Source organism: Scyliorhinus torazame, chromosome 9 (genome assembly GCF_047496885.1).
Source record: "Scyliorhinus torazame isolate Kashiwa2021f chromosome 9, sScyTor2.1, whole genome shotgun sequence".
Classification (NCBI taxonomy): Eukaryota; Metazoa; Chordata; class Chondrichthyes; order Carcharhiniformes; family Scyliorhinidae; genus Scyliorhinus; species Scyliorhinus torazame.
In genome coordinates this window covers 257,843,843-257,860,772 of record NC_092715.1, presented here as the reverse complement: position 1 = coordinate 257,860,772, position 16,930 = coordinate 257,843,843, and the positions used below count along the sequence as shown (strand labels likewise).

The window sequence follows — 16,930 nt, the reverse complement described above, 5'->3', positions numbered from 1 at the left end:
TCCCAGGTTCGATCCTGGCCCTGGGTCACTGTCCGTGTGGAGTTTGCACATTCTCCCCGTGTTTGCGTGGGTTTCGCCCCCACAACCCAAAGATGTGTAGGCTAGGTGGGTTGGGCAGGCTAAATTGCCCCTCAGTTGGAAAAAATTAATTGGCTACTCTAAATTTTTTTTATTATAAACTTTTCAAATCTCCCCTCATGTGAACCCGCTCCTCAACCCCACCATTTAGCTTAAAGCCTTCTCTACAACCCAGTTATGCGATTAGCTGGTACACAGGTGCCAGTGTGCTTCAGCTGAAGACTGTCGCAACAGTGCAGCTTCCTGGCTCCCCAGTACAGGTGCACAGTGCTCATGAATTGACACCTATTTCTACCAAACCAATCATAGAGCCACACATTCAACTCTCTAACCTTAATTACCCTAAGGCAATTTTCTCATGGCTCAGGTTGTACTCTGGACGTTGTTACCTTTGTGGTAATGTTTAATATGCTGGCAACAAGTGTACACCGACTGATTTAGCAGTATTGTTATTCCCTTGCAGACCTTGAAATAGCATAGGAAACCCGTCCTTTTATTTTCTTCTGAAATTGTATATACTGGGTTAGACTCGTCATTGTTCAAGTATGTCCAAGCTGTAAATGATTTAATCAGTTTGTGTGGGTCCTCGTGATTGAAGAGTTTGACGCAGGATCAGCCTTCAGGTCCACTGAATTGGTTTTTCATATTGTTGTTGTTGATGCTTTGAACTGGGATGAGATGAGGAGGAACTACTTCTCACAGAGGTTGGTGAATTTGAGGAACTTGCTGCCCATTAGAGCGGTGGAATCGGAGTCATTAAATCTAATTTAATCTTTATTGTTGTGACAAGTAGGCTTACATTAACACTGCAATGAAGTTACTGTGAAAAGCCCCTAGTCACCACACTCCGGCGCCTGTTCGGGTACACTGAGGGAGAATTTAGAATGTCCAATGCACCTAACAAGCACGTCTTTCGTAACTTGTGGGAGGAAACCGGAGCGCCCGGAGGAAACCCACGCAGACAAGGGGAGAACGTGCTGACTCCGATCAGACAGTAACCCATGCGGGAATCGAACCTGGGACCCTGCTGCTGCGAAGCGACAGTGCTAACCACTGTGCTACCACGCCGCACTAATGGTTTCAAGAAGGAGATAGATATATTTCTGATTTCTAAAAATGGGTTAAAGGGATATGGGGAACAGATGGGGGGATTGATTTGAGACCAGGAATAGATCAGCCATGATCTGATTGAATGGCGGAGTAGATTTGAAGGGCTGAATTGCCTACTCTGCTCCTAATTCCTATGTTCCTATGCTTGGGGAAACCTCTGGAGCTGCGCCGCCTCTTGCCTTTCGCTGGACATGGGGGTGTTGCAAATCACAGCAACCGATTCTGGGCTCAAGAAACAAGTTTGACCCCATCTACTCAACATCTCCAGCAGCATCTAGGCATCACCTGTGGCTCTGTGGGTAGCACTCTTGTTTATAGCTCTGTAGGTTAGTTGTTCAAGTCCCATTCTAGAGCCTTGATTATAAGATCCTGATGACAGTCCCAGTGTCGTACTGTTGGAGATTCAAACTGAAACCAAGTCAGCTAGACCACCCTACCTGAAGTTAATATTGGGCAAGTCAGATTCCTGAGTGAAAGATAGATAGATTCTAATTATTTTTGGAGGAAAGTTACTGAACAAAATCATAGGAGTCTACAGATGAGCTGATAACAAAAATAATTTAATAATTATTAAAGTAAGAAAAATGAACTATATTACACCAGAGAAAAGCTTGGAAAGATCCTAACGCAAACACATAAAGATGATTCAATTTCCCAATATTCCTTTATCCAGCAATACCTTTACAGTGACATAAACCAGTGACGAGTTACCCACTTGCTTGACACAAAAGACTTATACACATGCAAATGGTTTTCTACCAGTGAATTATTGAGCATTCACCTGGTCATTCTTACCCAACTCTTGTCTCGCCCCAAGATACCCCAAAATAACTGCCCTTTAAACTTGCTCTTCCAGTTTGCAACACCGTTAAACTGATCTTGTTACAAAGCCCTATAACTGACTATTCAGTTAACTATTGCCCCACTGGCCTTATACCTTTCTCTTCTCAGAGAGCTGGAAAATCCGTGTCTTCCCTCTCTGACACGCACTGAACTCTTCCATGTCTGTGTCTCTGTCAATTGACCACTGCTGCTCCTCAACAGCCCAGTTTTTTCTACTTTGTATATTTCATAAGTCCATAAAGCCAGAAGACATGGCCACTCGGCCCATTGAGTCTGCTCCGCCATTCAATTCTGACTGACATGTTTCTCATTCCCATTCCCCTGCCTCCTCCGCATCACCCCTGATCCTCTTCTTCATCAAGAACCTATCTATCTCTGTCTTACAGACACTCAGTGATTTGGCCTCCACAGCCTTCTGCGGCAAAGAGTTCCACAGATTCACCACCCTCTGGCTGAAGAAATTCCTCCTCATCTCAGCTTTAAAGGATCGTCCCTTTAGTCTGAGATTGTGTCCTCTGGTTCTAGTTTTTCCTACAAGTGGAAACATCCTCTCCACGTCCACTCTATCCAGGCCTCGCAGTATCCTGTAAGTTTCAATAAGATCCCCCCCTCATCCTTCTAAACTCTGAGTACATACCCAGAGTCCTCAACTGTTCCTCATATGACAAACTCTTCATTCCAGGGATCATTCTTGTGAACACCCCCAAAATCACTGAATATCTAACCCCTTACTTGACCCATCCCTTTAACTTCAGATATATATATATATTCTTCATGAACAAACCTAGAATGCAGATCTTTCAGCCACAGGTCCATCCAACCTTGAGGTACCAAACCTCACAAACAACCAAAACTGAAACTAAAACCTCTTTCCCTTTCCAAACACACAGAAGTATACATATTCAACTTTAAAAATTATACATTGGTCCTAACACAGCTCTCTCATGCTCACCTAAATTATCCGGTGGCACTATTTTAAAGACAAACAGAGGAGTTCTTTCTGCTCAGTCTCCTATCTCTCAACCAGCGTCACAAAATCAATTGCACATTAAACCAGTGACTTTATTTCAAAAGCACTTCATTGACTGTCAAGCACTTTGCTACATGTTGCAATTCTGAATTGTGTAAGAGAGTGATAGGTCTTTCTCTCTGATGTACATATCACATATTAGTACATATTAGGTAATTTGGACATACTGAATTCTCCCTCTGATTGCATTGGATTTGTTCGTTGTCACACGTACAGTGAAAAGTATTTTTCTGCCAGCAGCTCAACGGATCAAGTACATGACAAGAAAAGAAAAGAAAATACATAATAGGGCAACACAAAGTACACAATGTAACTACATAACACCGGCATCGGGTGAAGCATACAGGGGTGCAGTGTTAATCACGTCAGTCCATAACAGGGTCATTTAGGAGTCTGGTAACAGCGGGGAAGAAACTGTTTTTGAGTCTGTTCGTGCGTGTTCTCAGACCTTTGTATCTCCTGCCCGATGGAAGAAGTTGGAAGAGTGAGTAAGCCGGCTTTGATTATGCTGCCTGCTTTCCCCAGGCAGCGGGAGGTGTAGATGGAGCCAATGGATGGAAGGCAGGTTCAAGTGATGGACTGGGCTGTGTTCCCGACTCTCTGAAGTTTCTTGCGGTCTTGGGCTGAGCAATTGACATACCAGGCTGTGATGCAGTCAGATGGGATGTTTTTTATGGTGCATCTGTAAACGTTGTTGAGAGTTAATGTGGGCATGCCGAATTTCCTTAGTTTCCTGAGGAAATATAGGCGCTGTTGTGCTTTCTTGGTGGTAGCGTCGACGTGGGTGGACCAGGACAGATTTTTGGAGATGTGACCCCTGGGAATTTGAAGCTGCTAACCATCTCCACCTCGGCCCCGTTGACAGGGGTGTGTACAGTACTTTGCTTCCTGAAGTCAATGACCAGCTCTTTAGTTTTGCTGGCACTAAGGTATAGATTGTTGTCACTGCACCACTGCACTAGGTTCTCTATCTCCCTCCAGTATTCTGACTCATCATTATTCAAGATCCAGCCCACTAAGTTGTATCATCAGCAAACTTGTAGATAAAGTTGGAACCAAATTTTGCCACGCAGTCATGTGTGTACATGGAGTATAGTAGGAGGCTAAGCATGCAGCCTTGCGGACCCTGGTATTGAGGACTATTGTGGAGGAGGTGTTGTTGTTTATTCTTCCTGATTGTGGTCTATGGGTCAGAAAGTCGAGGATCCAGTTGCAGAGGGAGGAGCCAAGTCCTAGGTTTTGGATCTTTGATATGAGCTTGGCAGGGATTATGGTGTTGAAGGCAGAGCTATAGTCAATAAATAGGAGTCTGATATAGGAGTCCTTGTTGTCGAGATGCTCTAGGAATGAGTGTAGGGCCAGGGAAATGGTGTCTGATGTGGACCGGTTGCAGCGGCATGCGAATTGCAGTGGATCAAGGTGTTCTGGGAGTATGGAGGTGATGCGCTTCATGATCAACGTCTCCAAGCACTTCATTACGACTGAAGTCAGAGCCACCGGATGGTAGTCATTGAGGGACGTTGCCTGGTTCTTCTTTGGCACTGGTATGGTGGTGATCTTCTTGAAGCAGGTGGCGACCTCGGAGCGGAGTAGGGACAGGTTAAAGATGTCCGCGAACACCTCTGCCAGCTGCTCCTCTGAGTGCACGACCAGTGCAAGGAACCCGGTGTACCCGAACAGGCGCTGGAATGTGGCGACTAGGGCTTTTCACAGTAACCTCATTGCAGTGTTAATGTAAGCCTACTTGTGACAATAAAGATTATTATTATAATAACTTGGGCAAAATGTTTAGGTTTTTAGGGCCTGGTGTGGTTCCTTGCATTGGCAAAAGAAAACTGCCTTTAATTCCGTAATTGCCAAATTGGCACGAGATAAAAAGGTTACTGTGGGCAAAAACGTTAAATGTTCATCGCAAAGTTCACAATGAACATACAGCAAACTCTTGTGTAACTCCCAAATATTGAATAACCTACGGAAGTTTTGTTCAATTAGTGGAGTCGGTACCAGATATTATAATTTCTGTTTGAAGCCTATAAAATATCATATTGTATGCGGACCAGGTGTAAGATGGCCTTGATTCTCTGGACCCGCAACCTGCATTTCTCGGCAGCAGGAGGCAGCGCTCCATTGCCTGGCATCGGGATTATCAGTCCTCAGCGCTATCAGTGGGATTTCCCATTGAAGCCGCCCCACACCGTCAGGAGACCCACAGGCAGGGGGTGCACTACTGATGGGGCCAGAGAATCCCGTCAGCAGCGAACGGCCAGAGCATCCCGGCCCATGGGAAACACGTGCAGGAGTAGGCCATTCGGTCCATCTATCCTGCCCCGCCATTGAGTAAGATCACAGATAACCTGATTGCGGCCTTAACTCCACTTTCCTGCCTGTTGCGTATAATCCTTGATTCCCCTGTAGATCAGAAACCTGCCTAAAATAGCCTCGACTATATTCAGTGACCAGTCTCCACTGCTTTCTGTGGAAGAGAATTCCAAAGACCTAACGAACCTCTGGGAGAAGAAATTCCTCCTCATCCCTGTCTTAAAAGGAACTGTGCCCCCTGGTTCCAGCTTCCCCCAATGAGGGGGAACAACCTCTCGTAATCCACCCTGTCAAACCCCCTCACAATCTTACATACTTCAATAAGATCATCTCCCATTCTCCTAAACTCCAACGAGTCTAGAATCAACTTGCTCAACCTTTCGTCACAAACCACGCCTTCATCTCAGGAATCACCCTGGGGGACCTCTGAACTGCTTCCAATTCAAGTATCTCCCTCCTGAGATAAGGAGGCCAAGGCAGAAAACAGCACTTTGAGATGTAAGATTTTTCTAATGCACCACATCCATTAATTCAGCCAGTCAAGCTCGCCGGTGATAACATTTAGATATGATATATCCTCATTAATCATATGGCTCATAAAATTGCACAACCTGCAAGCAGCACCCTGCTAAATTGAGAAAAATGCTTTTAGCGATGAACGGTGGGTTTAGCAAAAGTGCCTGATTAATGGATTCTGTACTTGTGCGCAAAATGTTCCGCATTGATTTTCTTTTATTGCACAATAGTTGGATGACCAGAAGCAGGACTGAGGGCTGAGGTCACCGCGCTGAAAATGCGACAGAGATAAACACGTTTGTGAGATGTGATCGAACCTTGCTGGGGACTTTAATTGCAAGTGTGCAAATTAAGTGAGTGCAGAGCGACTCGGTGGCCAATCTATGTTTTCAGCAATCAATGTTACTCAAGCCCCTGTTGGTGTCTGCGAAAATTCCAAGTGTCTACTGGACGTCATTGTGACGTTCTGGGTCACTGCAAACCAGAGTGGATTATTTTTATTTTTATTTTTGAAATAAATTTAGAGTACCCAATTCATTTTTTTCCAATTAAGGGGCAATTTAGCGGTGCCAACCCACCTACCCTGCACATCTTTGGGCTGTGGGGGCGAAACCCACGCAAACACAGGGGAGATTGCGCAAACTCCACACGGGCAGTGACCCAGAGCCGGGATCGAACCTGGGACCTCGACGCCGTGAGGCAGCAGTGCTAACCACTACGCCACCGTGCTGCCCTAACCAGAGTGTGTTATAATATATAATAAGTTTTATTATTGGCACAAGTAGGCTTACATTAAAGCTGCAATGAAGTTACTGTGAAAATCCCCTCGTCGCCACACTCTGGCTTTTGTTTGGGTACACTGAGGGAGAATTCTGAATGTCCAATTCACCTAACACGCACGTCTTTCTGGACCTGTGGGAGAAAACCGGAGCACCCGGAGGAAACCCATGCAGACCCGGGGAGACGGTGTGCAGATTCCGCACAGACGGTGACCCAGCAGGGAATCGAACCTGGGACCCTGGCGCTGTGAAACCACTGTGCTACCATGCTACCGAGCAAGCCACTCAGTTCAAGGGCAATTAGGGATGGGCAATAAATGTTGGCCCAGTTAGCGATACCCATATCCCGTGAATGAATAGAAAAAAGAAGTGCTGGTTGCCCGCAGGGAAGGAGGTGAAACTGTTTGCTCGAGTAAACAAAGCAATGACACTTGTGTCAACATTCCAGCGCTATAAAGAGTGGCATCTTGAAATCAACTGGAATTATAGAATTGGAGAATTATCGTGGCCTTCACATTCACTGGGAATATTGTACCTGTGGGTGGGTTTGGCTGCAATCCCTGTGCAGCATATGGCACAATTCGGCCAACTCAGCCTCACCTGGGCCATCGTCTGCGCGAGCACTAAAAATCACCCATGAAAAGTGTGATGAATGTAGGAAATGGTATGTATTATATTTGGTATTTTGTTGTAATGTTATTAAAAACTCTGGGTGCAAAGACATACAGGCAGTCTGCCTGCTAAAGCTGTGCTTAAGGAGTATTCATTGATTTTAACCAATTACATCTTTACAGAGAGATGGCTAATGGAATATTGTTGAGAGAAAGGAGATTCCCTGGGGTGCAGATAATTAATGGGGGGGGGGGGCAGTGTTTAGTCCTAACGAACCAGGTCATGGGGCATCTTAGTGGGATACAGACAATGTAATTATTGGAGGAGCCAGGTCTGTCTGATGTTTTTGACAGTTTTGCTGTAGGATTTGTGTCTGACAAGAAAGATGTATTTTCAGGTTGTTCCTGAAAGAGTCTCTCTCCAAAGGTCTGCACAGAGAATAGCAAGTAACCCTATTTGTGAACTTTTTTTATGGGTAGATTTTGAACTGTATTTATGGGATTGCTTAGTTGGACCCTTTAGAAAGCAGATGCAGATAATGAGTTAAAGTTTTTAGTTTTATTTAAGGACTGTTTAACTGTTAATTGTAATGCTATTTCTTTGATATTAATGTGATTAGTTCCGTGTTTAAATTAAAGTTTGTTTAAACAAAGAAGATACCTATTAGTCAGAGTCCTCACCCCTGGGGTGAAGTATCCTTTCCACACAGTTTTACAAATGGCAAATTGTTTGGCGCTTCTCGTCCGGAATCCCAAGAAAATGAAGAAAGAATTGTGAATCAATAACGCTATTCACAACCTTTGGGCATTGCAAAAGTGCCCATTGACGCAGCCAAACAAGCCACTCAATTGTATCAAACAGCTGTGATTGTATCAAAGAGTAAGTCACCAGGCAGACTGCAGTGGTTCAAGAAGGCTTCCTGAGGGCAATAAATGCTGGCTTGGCCAACGATGCCAACGTTCGGCGAAGGAATCGTCCTTTTTTTAAGGCTATTTACTGACTAATGGCTGCAAGGAGGGTTTATTGTGTCTTTGAAACATTGGCCAGGATTTTCGGGTCCTGTCACAATGTGTCTATCCCCCCACGGCCAAAAATAAGTCACAGCCTGGACTGCGCCGGCTTGAGGAGAAAGCTCCTTGCTTTTCTCTTTACGCTGGGAGGTCGGAGCGTTCGGAAGGGGAGCTCCTGCTGTTCCTCAAGAGAGTGCCATATGAGATCTTTCATGGCAAGACGGATTAGGCCTTGGTATAATATTGCCTCGAAAACTAGGGGGATTTTCCCCCTCGTGTTTTGCGGAGGCGGCCTGGCATTGGCTGGCAACAGGGTCTTCCATCTTTCGCACTGTCCACTGTTGGGAAGCCCATCGGCGGGAACGGCCGGAAAATCCCGTCCAGCGCCTGCAGCAGTCCAGCACGCCTAGATTATGTGATCCGATCTGGGGAGAAGTTCCCAATGCCACAACGTTCCCGTGGTGTTCAGCCTAAGAATCGAGCCGGAGCCTTTACACAGAGGTAGGCCTGAGGACCTCTGAGTCTGTGACTTGAGATGGTTGCCGTGCGCCTTCGGCCTGTCTTTCAACTGGACCTTCTCTTCCACTCGTTCCCTGGGGGATAGCCCATATTAGTACTGAGAGGTCAGGACACGAAAAGGGAGGGGGAAAAAGTAAGAATTGAGATGTAAATTCTCCTTGCAGTCATTGGGAAAGATTCTTTCAGTCAATACTTCTTTTTATTTTTACCATCACAAGACGTTGGGGGGGGGGGGAGAATCGCGAGAATTTACAGCCCATCCTGAGCCGCCCCTGAGAGGATGGTGATGAATCCTCTTCTCCTGTGTGGCGACTTCTTTTTCTCTAGTCGTCATTTGGCGCAGTTGAGGTGTTGGCCCATTTAAGAGGGAAGTTTGGAGTCAGCCATTTTGTTGTGGATCCTGAGTCACATATAGGTTCGACCTGGTAACGATGTTGGATTTCCTTTCCTAAAGGAGCTGAGTTTTTCTTCATTCATTCACGGGATCTGGGTGTCACTGGCTTGGCCAACATTCATTGCCCACCCCTAGTGAGGCGGGTAGGTGAACCCTTGAGTGAACCTATGGGTTTTTACAATAATCTGAGCCTGTCCTGGTCACCACTACTATATATCTTTGGTTTTATTTCCAGGTTGACTAAATTCAATTTTACGCTCTGCTAGTTCGCGCCCTCTCAACCTTTGATGCTTATTTCTCCAAGGCGGCCTTCAGGACGTGCGACAACGCAGAATCGCCGAGCAAAAACTGATAGCCAAGTTCCGCACACATGAGTGCGGCCTCAACCGGGACCTGGGATTCATGTCGCATTACATTCACCCCCCACCATCTGGCCGGCGCCTGCGAAATCCTACCAACTGTCCTGGATTGAGACAATTCACACCTCTTTAACCTGTCTCCAGTAATCCCTCTCTCCAGTCGCTCCGTCTGGACCTGTAAAGAATTAGGGCGGGATTCTCCGGTATCCGGCGGGGCGGGCCATACCGGCGTGAACCACTCCGGCGTCGGGCCGCCCGGAAGGTGCAGAATCCTCCGCACCTTCGGGGGTTAGGCCAGCGCTGGACTGGTTGGCGTCGCGCCAACAGGCGGCGAAGGGCCTCCGCCGGCCGGCACGAGCTGCCGCATGCGCAGGAGCACCAGCGTGTTTCCAGAACTGCCGGCGTGGTTCCTGCGCATGTGCAGTGGGTCGCTTCTCCGCGCCGGCCGTGGCGGAGCTTCACAGCGGCCGCCGCGGAGGAAAAGAGTACCCCCACTGCACAGGCCCGCCCGCAGATCGGTGGGCCCCGATCGCAGACCAGGCCACTGTGGGCCCCCCCCCCAGGGCCAGATCCCCCCGCGCCCCCCCGAGGGCTCCGCAGGTCACCCGCAGAGCCAGGTCCCGCCGGTACAAACCTTGTGTAATTTACGTCGGCGGAAACGGGTGGCCGCTCGGCCCATCGGGGACCGGAGAATTGCTGCGGGTGCCGCTGCCAACGGCCTCCGTCCGGCGTGCCGCGATTCCCGCCCCTGCCAAAGAACCGGCGCCGGAAATTCAGCAGCCGGCGTCGGGGTGGGATTCACGCCAACCCCGGCGATTGTCCGGCCCGGCGGGGAATCGGAGAATCCCGCCCTTAATTACCTACAAAGACTCGCATTCAAAATATCGTCTTGCATCATTGACTTTGTCTATATGTGTGTTTCTGGAATCCATCTCTTCACTGATCTGAGGAAGGAACTGTGCTCCGAAAGCTAGCGATTCGAAACAAACCTGTTAGACTTTAACCTGGCGCTGTAAGATGTCTTCCTATTTTTTCAGGGCAGTCTGATGAGTCAGTGATATGACAACAGGATTCCAGGATGCCGCACAATATACATCAACAGGGATTTCACTTGAATGTCAGAACTGTCAACTGGTCGCAGAAGCAAAGGCATTCAAACTCACTTAAGAGAATGAAATTGAAAAATGCTGGAAAACACTCAGGCAGCACCCACCGCGAGAGAGAAGAAAATGACTTTGCTGAAGTCAGTTTAATCAAACCCCGTTGTCTACAGTTACACCCACTACATGCTGCTCTCCCACTTCAATGCAGTTCAAAATCAGGTGGGCTGGAAAATTTCCCCCCCGTGTTTCCTTCTTGCGTTGCAACAACTTTCCTTGCTGTTTATCTGAAGAGGGAGAATGTGCAGGATTACAGGGGGAAGGCAGGGGAATGGTACTCGGTAAAGCGTTCATTCAGAAACCTGGTGCAGACACAATGGGCTGAATGGACACGCTCTGCGCTCTAGCGTGTTCTGCGATTCTTTCACATCATTGATTGGGGAAATCACTGAGTTTGGGAGGGAAGACTTACATCTGATTCCCCATTGACAGAGAGGGCAAGTCGGGAAAAACGGCGCTCAATTTGGTCCACATTGACCAACTTGCTAACGACCACAAGCAAGTGCACGGTGGCACATTGGTTAGCACTGCTGCCTCACAGCGCCAGGGACCCGGGTTCAATTCCGGCCTTGGGTGACTGGCTGTGTGGAGTTTGCAAGTTCTCCCCGTTTCTGCGTGGGTTTCCTCCGGTGCTCCGGTTTCCTCCCACAGTACCTAAAGACGTTCTTGTTCGGTGCATTAGTCAGAGTACATTGCGCGTAGTGTCCAAAGGCCAGGTGGGGTTACTGAGATAGGGTGGGAAGTGGACCTAGTTGGGGTGCTCTTTCGGAGGGTTGGTGTAGAATTGATGGACCGAATGGCATCCTTCCACGCTGTAGGGATTCTATGATTCTATGAAGTTCCAATGGGCAAGAAAATCTATGCCTGGTTTTCCACCAACAGTCAAAATGCATTCTCTCTCTGCCAGTCCTCGGTGCCCGCCTTTTTTCTAACTCAAGCCTCCCGAGTTGATTAATGACTCCGGTCAGGTCCCAGAAACAGTTTTAGAGTTGGCACACAATGCAAAGGCATGACACCCCCCAAAAAGCGGTCAAGCAGGTGGTCAGCATGCTGAAGCAACCCTGGACTAGACCATTTCGGAAGGACCTTGTTGTACCGCCGAAAGGGTATGTGGATTTGTTGCTATCTGCTGCACGACTTTGCCACCACCTGAACAGCCAGGAGCACGGCAGCAGGAGGATCAGGACCATGGGCAGAGGGAGGAGAGTCAGGAAGAGAGGGGACAACAGCTCAGAGAGACATTTCCCTGGCTTACAAAGCTCTCGCATAATGATTAATCTAGAACCATTCACCTGAACCATCAATCCTGTTACGGACAGGAAGGCTATTTAAACGTGAACAGCCCTGATTTCCCTTCTCACAGAACATAGACCATACAGTGCAGAAGGAGGCCATTCGGCCCATCGAGTCTGCACCGACCCACTTAAGCCCTCCCTTCCACCCTATCCCCGTAACCCAGTAACCCCGCCTAACCTTTTTGGACACTAAGGGCAATTTATCATGGCCAATCCACCTAACCTGCACATCTTTGGACTGTGGGAGGGAACCGGAGCACCCGGAGGAAACCCACGCAGACACGGGGAGAACGTGCAGACTCCGCACAGACAGTGACCTAGCGGGGAATCAAACCTGGGACCCTGGCGCTGTGAAAGCCACAGTGTTAACCACTGTACTGCCCAATCATCCATCCTTCTCATCACCCATCCATAAAAATATATATATTTTTTTAATTACCCCCTTTATAAGTGGTGACAAATTGCCCCACTCCTCAGTTTTGCTGTGATCCAATTTCTATTAATAACCCCTGAGCAAACTAATGAGATGGGATGAACGCGGAGGGTTATTTTATTTTCAGACACTCACATGCAAGAGAGGGGCTGTGACATAGCCTCCTTATCACTCACACAGCAAAAGAGGGTGATAGAGAAAGTAAGATTTACAGGGCAAAAACCACAGAGTAAAGAATTTTTATTTCACATGAGTCCAGAAGCAAAGTCCAATGGTGTAATCCTTCAGAGGTCAGCAGGTTGAAAACTGATGCTGGATAATTCATTTTCTAGTCGAGATGACGTCCCTGATTGATGACATAGGAATGCCGAGATGAATTAGGAAATGGTATAGAAGTTCAGAAGTCCTAGTTGAAGAAGTGTAAATGGGGCCAGGCATACAAACCTGGACTGAGCCCTTTTTGTATTGCTGCTTGAGAGATGGTAAAATGACAGGCTGATTTACAGTATAGCAAGATGGTATAACCGGTTCTCTGAGCTGGTGGGGTGGCGGGAGGTTGTCATTTCACCTGACCCCCACTTTGGCTTTGACAATTCTTTTTTTAAAGCTCTTTTTACATTTAGAGTACCCAATTATATTTTTCCGATTACGGGGCAATTTGGTGTGGCCAATCCCCCTAACCTGCACAATTTTTCTTTCTGGGGTGAAACCCATGCAGACAGGGGGAGAATGTGCAAACTTCATACCAACAGTGACTCGGGGCCAGGATCGAACCTGGGACCTCAGCGCCGTAGGCAGCAGTACTAACCACTGCGCCACCGTGCTGCCCCTATTTGTCTGGATTCTTGAGCTTGTTAATGTTCCAACAATTAAGAATTTGAAAGGAGGTTACAGGGCCCTTTCTCCTAGCAGACTCGCAGTCTCCGGTGTCCAGGCAGTGCTTATTAGATATAAATTGCGTTTGCATAACTTGCTTTGAATTTGGTATCGGAGCCCATAGGGTCGTTAGTGTCTCTTCAGAGATAACAAAGTGTCAGCTTCGCAGATACTACCAGAAAGTTCCTTTTGGTTAAAACTCACAGCCAGACATGCCTTCAGTCATTTTAAACTTAAGTCTTTGTCCAGTTTAAAATGTTTTAGAAGTTAACCGTGAGGATGTCTATATATTTTATTAAAGTATAGAGTGTGAGGTCTTGGCTCCGCTATGCACCCATTGGTAAGACCTCAAGAACCGCAATCCTGAAGAGTGCCAACATTACTACTATCATCCCATTTCCTTTGTTCAGCCTAGCTTTATAATCTTGCCCTCACATTATCAGACATAAAAACTGCTAACAACAAATCCAGACCAAAAACAAATTTATTAAACAACTTAATTCCATCTCTATTTAATAGAAAACAGAAATAATTCCAAATCACCCTTGTGAAAACTCCAAGAATCTATTGTGTGCTCTGTACCTCTCCAAGGGCTCCGGCTAATTCCTCAATGGCTTCAGCTTGGGAAGTGAGATGCTGCTGGTCTCAACAGTGGACACTTCAGAAAGGCATTGTGGGCAATGTCAAGTAGTGCTGAATCTTCAACGATACATTGCGGCATCTCAGTGTGGGATGGCTCGAGCCGGTTCAGCTGACTGACTGTCACCAACAAGAGCACAGGCTGAGCGGGTGGTGTGGGAGCTGGAAGGTAGGAGCCACCTGGAGAGGGGACTGGAGGTACCTCTTGTGTGGGGCAATGGCCACTTTCCTGGATTGAACCACCATGCTGGCACTGGGTGAGAATGGAGTGCAAGAATGATGTGACACTCTGGCTACCCTAGCATACTGGTCGCCACTGGCGTGTTAGTGGAATTGATCTCCGGCTCCATGTTGGATGAATGCTCTTGGTGCTCTGTGGGAAGTCCGGGAATAAACTTGGGGTTGGACTTCCAGAGTGAGGGTCAGTTTGAGTGACGGTGCGTTTCCAGGGGGATGGATTCGCATTCCTGAAGCAGCTGAAGGATCTCCACATTTTAAGCTCTTGAAACAAGGAGGAAAGTGTGAGTTTTTGACATGAAGGGAAGGTAAAGGAAGAAGAGGCTGGTGTAGGCAGCTGCAAATCATTGTCTGGACTCCGTAGTTTAAAAAAAAAACATTTTTCGCTCAGATATTTTGAACGTAACACAATTTACTCATTTGTTCTCCTTTTCTCCCTGGGCGTTTTGGAGATTTTGCCATTGTCCAGATTGAAGAAATTTCACACAGTTGCCTCACTTTTGAGTCAAAGCACACACCCACTTAAATAATCGGCAATTCATGCTGCTTAGACTAATTGCAGAGTAGATCTGGAGACAAAATCCAACTTAAAAGAACGGCACAGTTATTATCGAATATTTCTTTTAAGTACGGATTTTTCGGGCAATGGCTCTCTGTAATTTCTTTAGAAAATAGAAGCATGTGTGCTTTGATGAATAGTTTAAAAATGTAACTTGAAAGCTCAAGGCCAGCAGTTTGTGCCTGCGACCTTTTAATCACCTCTCTGTGGCTCCGTTCACAGTTGGACATATCCTTTAGGATATTTCAAAATGCCACAAAGTGAAGAAAGGAAACGTGGCGAAAACTATATTTAAAATGTACCACTTTGTTCTGTCACTGGCCTGCCTCTTGGTGAGAAATGTTGGGTTCAGGGATGTCGAGTTTTGTGCTATTTGCCACAGATGTGGTTTTCCCAATGTAGCGTACACTAAACTGTAACTTAAAACCAAAGGCCTGGATGTTGTCCACCTCCCCACCGGTGGGTGCGTTACGGCAGGCGGCACATAAAATATAACGACGGCTACCCCATCACATTCCCACCCCCCACCCCTCCCATCCCCGCACCCCCGACTCAGTCCCTATAAAATGGTAGATTGGCAGGCGCTGAAATAGGTAGCCCACCCGCCATTTTTAAATAAATAATGATCGGGCAATTGAGCCCGTTACCAAGTCAATTGACCTGAATATTATGTGGAAATGATGGGAAGGAAGTGTGTGGATCGAGTGTACCCCTTTTTAGTTGTTACCCCCTCCCCTCTTTTGTACCTCCAAGCCTTCAAATTCCACCCCTATTCCCACCAACCTCCCTCTCACCATCTCCCCAACCCTGCCCCTCCCCTGACCCTAGGTTCTCCAATCCCTCCCCGTCCGAAACACAAGTTTTGTTTGGGACCGGATGCCATGGCCGTCTCCATCCCAGGGCCCACCTGCTGTCCTAGCACCACCCACTACTCCGTTCTGGAACTGCTGGCACTGTGGGAGCTTCCAGGCAATATGCTCGGCCGACAGCTCTCGCAGTCGGAGACTTCCCCCCACACCGAGGGATGGAAGCCTCACTTTGCGGGGTTGGCTCGCTGTATCGCTGGGGGGGGGCGACATTTTTAAAAGCCAGTTCGCTGGCATCCAACATTTGCAAGGGGGGGGGGGGGTCCAGCAATACATGTGACGCCCCCCAACCCCAATTCACCCCACCCCATGAAATTCAGCCTATGACTTCAATAACTTTCATTTGTTCACCTTTTGTTAACAGTTTTCCTTCGACTTGAAGTGCCTCTTTGTCATCAACATTCAGTTGTCAGTAACAGCATTAAAGTTAAATACGTTCAGCTATAACAACTGGAAGGATTTGTGTGGAGCAACCTCACCAATTACGTCTACACCTCCCGCTGCCTGGGGAAAGCGGGCAGCATAATCAAAGACCCCTCCCACCCGGCTGACTCACTCTTCCAACTTCTTCCATCGGGCAGGAGATACAGAAGTCTGAGAACACGCACGAACAGACTCAAAAACAGCTTCTTCCCCGCTGTTACCAGACTCCTAAATGACCCTCGTATGGACTGACCTCATTAACACTACACCCTGTATGCTTCATCCGATGCCGGTGTTTATGTAGTTACATTGTGTACTTTGTGTTGCCTTATTATGTATTTTCTTTTCTTCCCATGTACTTAATGATCTGTTGAGCTGCTCGCAGAAAAATACTTTTCACTGTACCTCGGTACACGTGACAATAAACAAATCCAATCCAATCCAATTAAGAAAATACCTAAAATTAACTTCTCTTGTGCTTAAAATATCTAATTAAAGCTTTATTATTAATTTCTGAAAGATCTTTGATCTAAATGGGCCTTTGAAAGAATCGGAATTCCACAATGTTCTTGACAGCCAGTGAAATACATTTTGAATTGTGATCACAGTTGCAGAGTAGGAAATGTGGCAGCCAATTTGCACACAGAAAGCTTTGACAGGAACATTGGAATTAGGAATTAGGGGCTGAAGTAGGCAATTCAGCCCTTCCCGCCTGCTCCGTCATTCAATCAAGTCTTGGTTGCTTTATTTGTCCGTAATTCAGTCAGGTTGCTTTAAATGTCAGGAAGCAGGAACTAACAATGGTCATTGTCAGCCAGAACACTGTCTCTAGCCAACCCACCGGTTGGCACTTAATCAATCGAACAGACGTCC

The 16,930-nt window shown here is 47.1% G+C and overlaps 1 long non-coding RNA gene across 1 annotated transcript; it reads left to right on the top strand.

Moving 5' to 3' along the window:
- The first annotated feature begins 675 nt into the window (after positions 1-675).
- Positions 676-16,502, top strand: LOC140430096 (uncharacterized). Its single transcript, XR_011949326.1, has 4 exons — positions 676-782; positions 6,127-6,249; positions 10,607-10,891; positions 15,999-16,502. It is a non-coding gene; the product is annotated as an uncharacterized lncRNA (long non-coding RNA).
- The last annotated feature ends 428 nt before the right edge of the window (positions 16,503-16,930 follow it).